Below are 10,958 nucleotides of genomic sequence, written 5' to 3'. Positions count from 1 at the left end.
CTCCGGGTAGATCGTGTCAGAAATGAGTTAAATTGTAGGACATCAGGCTGGCGTCACAGAACTGACTGGTGTGGGAGAAAGACCCACACGCACCTGGTGGCAGAAGTGTTGTGAGTGTGGCAGTAGTGGGAGAGTACAGGAGACACGCAGGAGGAGTGGAGGTGTTCTTTATGGTAGCCCATGGAGATAGAGTCAGGTTTGCCACATATTTGAAACACTTTTTTGTTAAGGTATAATTACATAGAGAAAAATGTAAAAATCATAAGTGTAGAGCTTAAATTTTTATAAATGAAATCTCATGTAATTAGCACTCTGATTAAGAAACAGAATATGACCAGGGGCGCCTGGATGGCTCAGTCGGTTAAACATCCAACTCCTGATTTCGGCTCGGGTCATGATCTCAGGGTTGTGGGATTAAGCCCTGTGTTGGGCTCCCTGCTGAGTGTGGAGCCTGCTTGAGATTCTCCCTCCTTCTCCTTCTGCCCCTTCCCACTCACACGCTCTCGCTGTCTCTCAAAAACAAGCAAACAAAAACACAAAAGAAGCCCAGCAAAAAAACCACAAGTAGGTGACTAGTACCCTAGAAAATTCAGTCCTGCTCCCTTGCAGGCTGCCACTGGCTTTTTTTTTTTTTTTTTTGATAGACACACAAGCACACCTTTTTCTTAGGCACCAGTCCCTTTTAGTTTCCATCTATTCTTAATACTGTCTAAAAGTAAATGAGTTCTGACATTTCTAGTGAGCCCCCAAGTGGTAAAGATGCCACTGGTTAGCAGGCCACACTCGGAGTAGCAAAGATCTAGGGCTGCAAGCTCCAGTAGGGTAACCATGAGCTGTGTGTATTGGCCATGTGAAATGTGGCTGGTCCAGGTTGCAATGTGCTGTGACAGAGAAAGAAAAATGAGAAACTGGAGGGGAGACTTTCCTGCTCCCATTTCCTGCACGAAGAACCTCCCTCTTGAAGCAAAGGAACTCAAAGTATTCCCACACTACACTGCATCACTCCATGCTGCTAACTTCACAAGGACACGTACCACATGTTTCAGTGAGTCATTATGATTCCAGCACCTGGCATGATGCCTGACCTGTGAACGTCCTTCAACATAGACCTTGAATGAATGAATGAATGGAAGAACAAATGTATGAAAAAACGAAGTGGTGGTCACAGGGGGCCCAAGATAGAGGAGAAATCACAACAAACTCAGTGTACAGCTGCTTGACCACCTCCATGTAATTTGGTAGTTGAGCTCCATGGGATGAGACCCATTCATCTTTGAACCCCTCACAATGCCTTGCCTTTAGTAGGGGGAACTCAATAAATGTTGCATGAAATTATATTTTTTAAAAAAGTAAATGAATTCTACTAACGGCCATTGCCATTCCTTGAATTATTCTTATGGTATCTAGGTCTTCCTTGCAATCACACAGCCCAAGATTTGGCCAACGGCTTCCATTTTCTCTAAAGCTCCCATTAAATCGTGTTAAGTAATTTCAAAAAAAAATAAAATAAAAATATTGACTGGGGTGCCTGGGTGGCTCAGTTGGTTGAGTGTCCAACTCTTTTTTTTTTTTTTTTAAAGATTTTATTTATTTATTTGACAGAGATAGAGACAGCCAGCGAGAGAGGGAACACAAGCAGGGGGAGTGGGAGAGGAAGAAGCAGGCTCATAGCGGAGGAGCCTGATGTGGGGCTCGATCCCAGAATGCCGGGATCACGCCCTGAGCCGAAGGCAGACGCTTAACCGCTGTGCCACCCAGGCGCCCCTGAGTGTCCAACTCTTGGTTTCAGCTGAGGTCATGATCTCATGGATTGTAAGATTAAATCCCATGCTCAGCAGGGAGTCGGCTTGAAGATTCTCTCATTCCGCCCCTCCCCCACTCACATTCTCTCTCTCTCTCTCTCTCTCTCTCTCTCTCTCAAATCTTAAAAAAATAGTATCAATGGTAGTCTGTTTAAAAGTTTTATATTCCCATTTACATTACTTTAAAAGTAGGTTCAGGGGTATCTGGCTGCCTCAGTTGGTAGAGCATGCGACTCTTGATCTCAGGGTTGTAAGTTCAAGTCCCACATTGGGTAGAGAGAACTGCCAGTGAGGTAGGGAGATCACACAGCCTGCAAGGACTCACAGACTCAGCGCAGGGTCTTTGCTGCTCCGCCAGGAGAAATGTATGATCCTTCACTGACTAGAGTGTATAAGGTCTCAAAGACCTTGAGAATCCTTTGTTTCTATAACTCCCAAAAGGAGACATCTTCATCCTTCATTCAGAGACATTCCGAGTATGCAGATAATTCACAACAGGGCTGGGGGAGAGTTGCTGTCCATTTATTCATGTATTCATTCTTTCTTGATTACTCTTTGCCAGGCACTGTTATGAACAACGTACAGCTTAGAACAAGACAGATAATGTCCTTGTTCTCTTTTGGTGCTTATATTGTAGAGAAGGAGACAGAAAATCAATAAGTAAACACAAACATAGACAAGTTAATTTGAAATAATTATAGTGTCGTGAAGACAATAAGGCTAACACGAGAGGCGGAGGGTGGGGGGCATGGGATGGTCGGGAAGACTTCTCTGAGGAGGTGACTTATATTGTAAAGTAAACTTTCACTGAAGAATAACATACATGCAAAAATGTGTGCATGTCCTAAGTGTACAGCTTGATGAATTTCTGCAGAGTGAACACATGCAGCTAACTACCACTCAGAAGAAGAAATAGAGCTTTACCAACACCCTGGGAGCACCCCCACTCCCTGATGAGGTGACATTTGATCTGAGACCCACATGCTAAATAGGTGACTGTGCAAAGCTCTAGGCTCAGAGTATTCCTGAGGAAGAGGAGAACAATGAGAAGCCAGAAAGAATCTGGAGTGTTTGAGGGACAGAAAGAAGGCCAGTTTGTACCAGTTTGTTGATGTGGCACAGCAGTATTTGGGCTATGTGTTTGTAATATGACTCTCAGCTTGGGACTGGAAAGGAAGCAACACCTTGATTATAAATGCTATTCAGGCCCCATCTCTCAGTAAGTTGGGCTCTTTGGATCCCAAAGTAGCTTGGAGCAGAGAGTCTTAGCAGGAAAATCTTCAGATAGTTTATGGATCACATAGTGTCCACCACATCCAAGGAGGGCAGTTGTCCTAGTCCATGCCCAACTCAGATATAGAGACTTATGAAAAGATTTTATAATCTCTCACATTACGATAATTCCCCTAGATTTTTTTTTTTTCAATTCCATCAACCTCCCTTCCCCATAGTAACCCATTAAATAAGAGTACCTCCTGTTGTCTTGTCCAGGGCCTTGGTCTTGACATTGGATATTCCAGAATTTCATCATGACAATACGCCTGAAAATCCCAATTTACCTAAACATTTGAATATAGGCGGGGTTGGTTCCTGAGAAAGGGATGTAGGGAAATGACAGAGGTACCGGGAGACACTTACGTAACTGGAAACAGTAGGAATGAAGGGGAGGTTGTTACACAAACGTCTGTTCCTCAAAGCTATTATGCTCAGAGGAGATATGTCAAATTGTTTTCTTCCCACCCTAGTTAAGTTTTAAAGATTTATTTATGTGTGTGTGTGAGAGAGCAAGAGCGTGAGAGCATGAGTGGGAGGGGCAGAGGGAGGGGAAGAGAGAATCTCAAGCAGACTCCACGCTGAGCGTAGAGCCTATGGGGGACACCCAACAGACTACGCCACCTAGGGGCTTCCACCCTCGTTAAGTTTCAATTCTGCTTTAACATTAGACAGTCCTACAAGTGTTGATATTTTCTTGTATGAACAACATGCATTCAGAACTTGACAGATGAGCACTTTGGTGAGGCAGTCATGCCTTCACACCGGGACACAAATTAACCTAATTTGGTCCCTGACTGCCTGTGCAGAGGCTCCATCTGGGCCCCCAGCCGCTGGTTAGGGTTTCTGATGAGCTCAGAGCATATCCACTGCTCTCAGTGTCCATGCTGGGCCACCATGGAGAACTCTGCAGTGTGTGACCACTCCTGTGGTGGACATCGCTGCTCTAAGGTAGGCACAAACAGGACCCTGTTCTGTGCCAGTCTGTAGATGGCTGTGACTTCTCCCACAGTTCTTCGCTGGCTGCTGCCCCCAGCCCTCAGATGCCAGAAGTGTGTGGTGGAGGACCATCTCCTCTCCTTTCACTACACTCTGTGAGAGGGTCCCCAAGCAGAGCTGCATGAGCTCCAAAGTGTTTCCATGTTTATTTACAGCCTTTTGATCGAGAGAGAAGTCTGACATGATCCCCCTGGGGGCTGAGTCAAGAGACAAATTAGAAGGACAGATACCTGGATGAGCTCAGAATTTTCCCATCCTTAGGAGTCTCTTACAGCTTAACAGGATGTTTCTTACCCTTAGGGTATGTTCCTTCCCCAGAGGCTCCTTAGTTTACCTCCATACAAATATCTGTCAGCCACTTCCCGTCTGCCAGGTGTGTGCAGGCATCCTGACTCTCCAGCCTCAACACAGCACTAGTTCTTTCTCAGGGTGGCTCTGCAGCTCACTGATGGTTTACCATACAGGCTCAGGAAGGCCTGAATCTTGCAGCCTTGCACCGGGAGTCCCTACTCCTTTTAAAAAATGTTCAATGCTTTTTTATTTTTTCAATCAGCAAAAGCCTGATCCTTGTTTTGACAAGTCATGTCCCAACAAGAGAAGGCAGTGCTTGCAGTCAAACTACCTTAACATGTAAATCTCCTGGGAAGTTGGATAATTTCTTTGGCTCAATCTTAGCGAGGAGGATGAGGGAAGGCAGTGGGCTCCTTACTGATCTCTCAGACCAGAGTCTCACCCCGGTAATTTATCTGCTTGCATGGGGCCATTTGAGTAATCTTTCTAAAGTACTGAGTCATTCCTCTGCTGTGATCGACTCCCGATTTTGACTCAGGTCATGATCTCACCTCACCCTCAATAAGGGATCAGCCTGCATTGGGCTCCCTGCTCAGTGTGGAGTCTGCTTCTGCTTCTCTCTCTCTCTCTCCCTCTGCCCCCTCCCCCGCCCCCATGCACTCTATCTCCAAAATGAATAAATCTTAAAAACAACAACTTCTGCTTACCCATCACTTAAAGGCTGATGCCTTCCTGATCCTTCTTGATCCAGTAGCCACCTTACTTCTCCTGCCTCTGCTTTCCTTACTTCCCTCTGCATGCTGAACTTCCCAGTCACATTTGTCTATTCCATGCCTGTACCTTTCCTCATGCTGTTCCCTTTGTTTGGTATACCGCCTTCCCCTCCCCTTTACTACTAGCTGGCAAGCTACTCATCCTTTAGGCCCAGCTCACAGGTCCTCCTCTAAGAAGCCCTTTCCTCCTGACATCTTAAATTGTCTCCTTACTGCAGGGAAGGTGTCCCCAGCAGGACGTGCAGGGCCTGGCTCACTGTGTTGAAGCAGAGTTGAAGTGCTACTGAGAGGTTGGTTCTTCTGAGACCTGGCGTGCCTCTCTATAGGGCATGGATTTTCTCCTTGGTTGTGCTTGTGAAATGCACTTTCTCTCCTTATTTGGCTTCTGGGGCCCAGAGTGCCATCCATGAGTGCATAAGGGAGTTGCCTCTTCGTGCAAGATCATCAGCCTCTTTAATCCCCCTTTGTAACTGGATTATGTCAGATTTTACTGTGTGCCTGGAGGCATCCTGTGGGCCTCATTTCAAAATAACAGAGAAATGTCATACTAACCGCCCCTCCCAGGCCCCCACGACAACGTATTTGTTTTTGAAACATTTTCATAGAATAATATTCAGGGAAGAAACAGGAACAAGGGGAAAAGAACCCAAAACCCTCCCAAATTCATGAGACAGCTAATGTGCTAAGCGTGTCCAAAGACTCTCAGCTCCTCTAGGAGATCTGCAGGAGAACCAAAAAGGAGTCACCGTGTGGAGGGGTGAGTGCCTGTACTGCCTGGACAGATGGAACTCTATTGGGCTGCCAGTGGGGAGGACCTGGTGTAAACAGGACCCTTAATCAAAGCCCAAGCCACTGCTAATTGACTAGGTAGTAAATCAACAAGAGGCAGACACTGAGGGTGGCAGTGGGGTAGGGGTAGGGGTGGTATAGGGCTAGGGGGTATGGGTGAGGGGTGGGAGGATTAAAGTCTTGGAAAGTCAGAGCTGAGGCACTTAGAATGAGCAAGATTCTCTGGCCTGTGCTATTCCTATCACTCCTTGGCTCAGAAACCGGTAGAGTGCTTCCCTTTTATAGCCACCCCTGGAGCCCCCTTCCCTGGCAACCACTTATCTGTTTCCATCTCTCTCGTTTGGTCATTTCAAGAATGTTATAGAAATGGAACCATACTGTCTGCAGCTGTTTTGAGGTAGGCTTTTTCGCTGGGCATAATTCCTCTGTGTATCAATAGTTTGTTCCCTTTTTTTTTTTTTTAAAGATTTTATTTATTTATGTGAAAGAGAGACAGCCAGCAAGAGAGGGAACAGAGCAGGCGAGTGAGAGAGGAAGAAGCAGGCTCCCAGCAGAGGAGCCCGATGTGGGACTCGATCCCGGAACGCCGGGATCACGCCCTGAGCCGAAGGCAGACGCTTTAACGACTGTGCTACCCAGGCGCCCCTAGTTTGTTCCCTTTTATTGCTGAGGAGTATCCCATGGTTTACATGTATTACCAGTTGTGTAACCATTCCATGAAAGGGCGGTACAGAAAATTCTTTTGAGGGAGCTATTCTGTATCTTGACTCTGGTGGTAAAATTGAACAAAACACATGTACACACGAGTGCATGCACAAGTGCTGAAAGTTGGATAAGATGGGTGGATTGTATCAATGCTAATTTCTTAATTGTGATTCTGGGCTATAGGTCTAGAAGATGTCAACACTGGGGGAAACTAGACGAAGGATGTATTGGATTTATCTGTAGTGTTCTTACAACTGCATATGAATCTACAATGATCTCAAACACAAAACAAAAAACGATTGGTGGTGTTCCTTTGCCTGTGGAACAAAGGATAAACCCTTTGATCTGGAACTCAAGGCCCTTCCATGGTCTGGCTCCACCTTCACCTGCCTTCAGTCTCCTGTCTCACGATGTCAGCAGGGCTGACTTATTCAACATTTCATGCCAGTTACTTTTCTTTAAAGTAAACGTTTCTTTTTAGTTGAAATGTGATGTTCAAATGGGAAAGGGGTCAAATCACAAAGGTGCAGCTTAATGAATTTTCAGAACATGAACTCACCCATATAACCAGAACTAGAATAAGAAGTAAAACATCGCCAGGACTCCAGATGACCACCCCCTCCCCCCCGCCCTGCCCCACTGCCATCACCTCCTGTTCACTTACTACCCTCCAAAGGATAATTGCTGTCTGATTTCCATCACATATATTGGTTTTTCCTGTTTTTAAACTTCATATAAATGAATTCATGGATTCATTTTAATTGGCTTCCTTTGTTCAGCATGTGATTAGATTGATTCATGCTGCAGGTAGTAGTGGTTCATTATCTTTGCTGTATAGTATTTTTTTCCAATGTGTGAAAAAAACCACAGTTGCTCAATTTATACATGGTACTATTGATGATTATTGGCTTGTTTACAGTTTGGGTTATTTCAAATAGATCTGCCATGAATGCTCTTTAACATGCTTTTTGGCTCATGTCTGTACTCATTTCACTTAGATTAATACCTAGAAGTGGAATTGCTGGGCCATAGGATATACATGTGTGTAGCTTTAGTCGGTAGTGCCAAATACTTTTCTAAAGTAGTTACAGCAGTTGAGACCATTCCCAGGAGCACAGGGGAGTACTTGTGGTTCTGCATCCTTGCCAATTTTTGGCATCATCAGTCTAATTAATTGTAATCATTCTGGTGGGGTGTGTAGTGGTAGCTCATTATTGAGGACTGGTTGCAAGAGGATTTTCTGCTCTTCCCCACCAGGAGGAGAGTGCCATTGCTTGTTACTCAGTGCAAGGGTTACCATGGGGATAGAGAGGTTTTCCCACTTCTCCAGAGGCAGATGGCTATGTCTTTCCCTTCTGCAAACAGAGGATCTTAGCCTGGGCCTCAGGAGTGGGGGGTTGCCTGCCACTCCCCTAGTGGTTTAAGGGTTTGACTTCTTATAAGAGAATGTTCTGGAAAATGGATGGGGTTGCATGTCTGCAGGCCAATGAGGGCTCTCTCAGCTGTCCTGCCTGCCTCAGTCTTTCTTCTGAGTAGCTGGTGGAGATTATGGAAAACAGCTTGGGAATATGAACCTCTCTTCTGTCTGGGGTTCCCGTGGATTCTTAACTTCATGCCAACTCACACTTCACTTTTAAGAATTTGTTATAATGCTAGCTCTTTTCTTCTTGCCCTGTTCCTCCAAAGAGGCTCTGGCAAAGGTGAAACAGTTCTTGTGTATTGTCTCTCTGTGGTAGGGCTTGTCATTCATAGGAATTCAGATCTCCTGATTTGCTTTGTAACCTCCATACTCTTGATGTGCTCAAGGGAAGTTATGGTTTTATAGATTGTCTGGTTTTCTCTCATTGTTGGGGTAGGAGGTGTGTTCTCTTGTGGCTTTCTACCTCTCACTGTGGTTTTTAATTTGAATTTCTTTCATGACTAATGAGTTTGAGCTTTTTTTTTTTTTTTTTTTTTTTTTTGCAGAGCCAGCTGAAGCGTTATTTGGGAAAAGACACTTGAATTGACTTTTACTTAGGGGCATGGGCAAGAGAGGATACCCAGGACAGTAGACTAACCCCCAAGGGTAGAATGAGGACTGGGGCTGAGCCTTAGGTGGGTCTCCTATTCCCAATCACTCCCCTGCACATTCCCCCAAAGGCTCTATGGCAGCCACAGGAGAGAAGACACTGGGAGGGACCTCAGTGGCTGTTTACTTGGACAGAACAACAGACAACTCAGACATGAGCTTCCCTTTGTGGGTCTCGATCTTCCTTGCAACCGTGGCCTTGGAGAAGCTGAGCAGCTGAAGGAGCTGGAGCCCCTGACAGAGCTGAAGCTGGCCCAGAAGAAGCTCAGGCTGTAGCTGAGGCCAGGGCTCATGAGACGCCCATGGACTGAGCTCAGCCCACCAGAGTAGCTGCTGGTGGTCTTGGTGTGGCTAGTCATGTTCTGCATTCCACATTCCAGCCGGCTTTCCTCACCCTCCAGCAGTGTGGTAGGTGGTGATCTTGATGTTCAGCGCCAGCTTGATGTTCTTGAGCTCCTGGCACTCACACAGCTGCCATGCCATGTCCTACTTGGCTTGCTCAGGGGACCCTCTGGCTCTGCCAGCTTGGCATTGGCCTTCTTAATGGCCAGCTTCCTACACTGCTCTGCACCAGTGATGGCAAACCCCAGGAGAGCCCTTTGGCCTTTGAGGGTGTAGATTTCAGCCTGGATTTGTCTGATGTTCCGGTTCATCTCAGAAATCTCTTTGTGCAACAGAGGTTATCCCTGTGCTTCCCAGCCAGTGTCTGCATTTCCTCATACTTGATCTGGCACATGGTTTCAGCATTGGCCTGCCTATGGTTGGTGATCTCCTTGTACTGGGCCTTGACCTTGGTGATCCAGGGAGTGCTGTTGTCCATGAAGAGGACCATGGAGGTGCCAGAGACCTATGACTGCAGTTCTTGGTTCTCTTCTTCATACAGTGGCCTTAGGGAGTTGCTCTTGTCTGTCAGCCCTTCCAGGTGGGACTCCAGCTCTGCCATGTTCATTGTCAGCTTCATCCACAGCCATTTTGACAAGGACAGTTTCATCCTCCATCTCTGCATGCTCTTTGATCTCTCTTTAATCTCTTGCTTGTGCTTATTCTTGAAGTCCTTCACCAGCCCCTGCATGTTGCCAAGCTTTGTCTCCAGCTTCAGCTTCTCCTGGGCAACTATGTCCAGCTGTTGCCCAAAGTTGATGTAGCTCTCGAACATGTCCATGTTGCTCTGGGCCATTTTCTGTCGCCTTGTTGATAAAGGAGGTGAACTTTTTCTTGAGGTTCTTGATCTCCTTGTCCTAGGTGTGCGCGGCCTGGGTGTTGGGGTGCACTTCCAGCTTAATGGGGCTGAGGAGGCTCTGTTTCACTGAGACAGCTGTGATATTCCTCCTACCCCTGGCCCCGATGTAGCCCCTGACCACACTCATGCTAGTGCCCAGGCCACCCCAGGAGCTGCTGCTGCTGCCCACCTTGGAGAAGGCCGAGGAACTGATGTGGGTGCCAGGCACACTCGTGAAGGAGTGGCTGCTGAAGGCCCAGGGACCAGAGGTGGACACCTTCTAGGACTTCTGAGTCACCCTGCTGGACGCAGTGGAGGCTGGAGTGCAAGCGAGTAGGCTGAACCAGACAGAAACTTGAGGCACTGAGAAACTGCTTCTAGGTGTGGGAACTTCAGCACCTTTTAATATAACAACCATATCTTTCATTTACCTGCTCCATTGCCTTTGTCTGAAATGCCTTTTCCTTTTATTCTCTGCCTATTCCTTTAAGGGTTACTTCAAGGGTCCCTTTGTCCATGCAGCTGTCCCTCACCACCTCTGTCTTCATCCGCCATCCCTACCAAAACTTACTCTCTCCTCCATTTCCCCAGCATTTTGTACTATTTGACTTAGGCAACTGGGAATTGGGGAAAGATATTACTTTTTTCTGGTTTCCATTAGTTTTCCTTATGATCAGCTAGGAGAAGCAGAGTAGGTGGATGAGAGGAAATATAAATGCCCAGGGTGGATTTTTCCTGGGACTTGAAGAGAGGAATAGGGCACAGAGATGATTTCTTCCAGAACTGTTATGGTTTCACCTCATTTCCCCAAAAGGCAGAGCTTACAGTCTGGGAGTTTGTAGGAGGGTCATCTCATAAATACCCTAAAGGCATACTCCTGGTTTTGGTTGTGTGTGTGTGTGTGTGTTTGCCAGGCACTTTTCCTGGTTAATTGAGCCCAAATTGCTGAAAACAAACTTTCTCAGGGTTATCCTCATCCTGCTGGGTATCAGCTTTCCCTAAAACCAAAATTGCTGCTTAGTCTAGACCTGCACGTTTAT

The 10,958-nt window shown here is 46.4% G+C and overlaps 1 pseudogene; it reads right to left on the bottom strand.

The window, feature by feature from the left end:
- Window positions 1–7,711: 7,711 nt before the first annotated feature.
- On the bottom strand, window positions 7,712–10,489 carry LOC103678553 (annotated as a pseudogene).
- Between the last annotated feature and the right edge of the window lie 469 nt (window positions 10,490–10,958).

Source organism: Ursus maritimus, unplaced genomic scaffold (genome assembly GCF_017311325.1).
Source record: "Ursus maritimus isolate PB19 unplaced genomic scaffold, ASM1731132v1 scaffold_17, whole genome shotgun sequence".
Classification (NCBI taxonomy): domain Eukaryota; kingdom Metazoa; phylum Chordata; class Mammalia; order Carnivora; family Ursidae; genus Ursus; species Ursus maritimus.
Note: the sequence above shows the minus strand (reverse complement) of the source record. Positions and strands in the feature narration are given on the sequence as shown.